Below are 2,852 nucleotides of genomic sequence, written 5' to 3'. Positions count from 1 at the left end.
AAAGAACCACGTATGAGGGCCCAGCCTGGTGGCCTAGCGGCTAAAGTCCTTGCCTTGAATGCACTGGGCTCCCATATGGGTGCTGGTTCTAATCCTGGCTGCCCCGATTCTCATCGAGCTCCCTACTTGTGGCCTGGGAAAGCAGTCAAGGATGTCCTAAAGCCTTGGGGCCCCGTACCCATGTGGGAGACCCAGAAGAGCTTCAGGCTCCTGGCTTTGGATTGTCGCAGCTCCAGCCATTGTGGTCACTTGGGGAGTGAATCATTAGACAGAAGATCTTCCTGTCTCTTCTCCTCTCTATATATATCTGACTTTGCAATAAAAATAAATAAATAAAATAAAAAATCACTTATGGGGTAAGTACTCGGTACAGTGGTTAAGGTACTGCTTGAGATGCCCAAATCCCGCATCAAAGTACCTGGTTCAAGTCCTAACTCTGCTTCTTGTCAACATCCCACCAGTGCACGCTCTGGGAGGCAGCAGACAATGGTTCAATGCTATGTCCTGCCACTCTTGTGAGAGACCCACATTGAGTTCTTGGCCCCTTGATTGGGCCTGGCCCAGGCACAGCTATTTGAGGAGTGAACAAGTGGATGGAAGATCTCTCTTTGCCTTTCAAATAAAGGGGAAAAATGAAGAAAAAATCACCAACAATTTTCCTAGCTTTAAATGCCAATGAATCACAGACTTAATAAGCAAATGGAATACATTCACTGATCACATACCTGACAAAGAACTCACGCCAAGAATGTGTAAGTGACTTCTGTAAGTTAATAAGCAAAAAAGACATGTAATCCAATTAAAATGGGCAAAATACTGAGTGTATGTGTTTTTCTTGTTACAAGGGAGAAAAAATTGTTGAGTGGAAAATCTTGGAGTCATTGTTGTAAGTATGTAGCAAATACTGTCAAATACTCAGCAATGTTTGGCCATCCACATACTTCAGAAGCGGATTTTTGAAAAAGCAATCCTTTGTGTTGCTTTTGGTAAAGAAGGCACCATGTTTAATTTTGATGAATCCATGAAATGCACATCAAAAGATTTCATTAACTATAAAGCTCTCTGCAAATGAAAAGCCTTATTATTATTCCAGATACAATACAAATGCAGCTGACATCAACCGCTATTTATCCCAGTTGCAGGTGTAACAACCAACAAGGATTTTCTCCTTTGTTCCTTTGCCATGACTATGGGAGAGCATCTGAACCCAACACACAAATAACAGCTGTAATTTTAATTGAGACTTTTGAATGGATAAGCAAGGTGTATACTGAACGCATAGCAACAGATAGGTTTTCACTTGGGCAACCACATTATTATTCCCTCAGACTTTGAAAAGGGAAAGTTTTACCAGACCTCTTGGACCTGACCCTTGCTTTTTCCCCCACCTGTTCACAGTTACTGTCATAGAATGCGTCATCTCTCTCCCACGCACAGTGGGAAAACAAATTTGCCATCCAGAGCAAAAGGAGGGATTTTTTTTTCTCTTCATTTTGTGTCAGGGATATGAGAGTTTGCATATGGCTCGTTGTCCATTTGCAATTAGACTCCCTCCCAAGACACTGAAGTTTACTGCCCAGACAGCCTGCCTGGGATTCTTATCATTTCAGCAAAAAAGAAGTCAGCATGAGCAGCCACGGCAGTCAGCATGAGCAGCCACGGCAGTCGGCATGAGCAGCCACGGCAAACCAGAATTTTGCCAGAATGCTTGTGGTTCCTGCCTTATTCTTTCTCAGGATTTTGCAATTCTGGTCTTGCCTTAGCAGGGTGAAAAACTGTCCCATCAATGTAATCAACCAAGACTGGCCAACCAAAGGAAATTTGTTTACTAACATTTGTTGCCTTTATCTTCTCAGACAAGGATATCTCATGGCCTTGCCTGATTAGAATGTTCAACTATGGGATATTCTCTTCCCAATATTGTACATGGATCTACTTTAGATTTTGTGTTTTCTCATTAAACTTCTGTGTGTGGTTTTGCAATAATAGGGACGTGCTTGACATATACACGGCAGTGTAGGAAACAAATTCAGAATCCAGAAAATCTGGATGTGGATCTAATCCATTACTGTACCTGGATGGCAGGTCTCAGTTGCAGTATCTGTAAAATGGAGATAAAAATACCTTTTTTATTCTCAGGATTCTTGGAAAGTCAAAGTAGGCAACACATACATACTTTTCCAGAAAGGGCTTGGCACACATGATTGCCTCATAAGTAGATGTTGTGAGATGATTGTTCCATAGACTCTGCAGTTAGAATCTATCAGGACAGGTAAGTGGTTCTTCCAAGCTTTTCAGCAATAGTGATAGACTAGGGCAGGAGCGAAGGCCCCGAGCTCCTATTATGTTACAAAGGAGGCCATATCCAAGAATGCTTCAGCAAGTTTGGACAAGTGGCAATAAAGCCCACATAACAAAATCAAACATTAATTATTATGATTTTGTGATTTCTTACTTTAAGGGGCCTTGTTCACTGGCACAAAAGGAAAACTTTTAGTTTTGAAATATTAATCTCTGTTTACGGTGATAGCATTTCTGTCCTGTTCAGTCAGAGACATCCACATTGAGAAGAGTTGGGGTTGTTAGATTAGGAAAACTAGACACAAATTAATGAGTTATTGTACGTTTACAAGAAAAGCATGGATCTAAAAGCCAAAGCTTTGATTTTATGGGGGTACGTTTTGTTGAGGGAGGAAAAAAAGCTCTTGAAAACTTGACTGGGATGATACTCTGCTGGCTCTGTCTTCAGACCAGAGAGGGTATACCTAAGAAGCCGTTGAACTTGACTGGACAATAAGATGTTGGACTCTATGTTTGGTATACGCTTGCAATGGGGGAATCTCAACTGAACT

Source organism: Ochotona princeps, chromosome 15 (assembly GCF_030435755.1).
Source record: "Ochotona princeps isolate mOchPri1 chromosome 15, mOchPri1.hap1, whole genome shotgun sequence".
NCBI lineage: Eukaryota > Metazoa > Chordata > Mammalia > Lagomorpha > Ochotonidae > Ochotona > Ochotona princeps.
Note: the sequence above shows the minus strand (reverse complement) of the source record.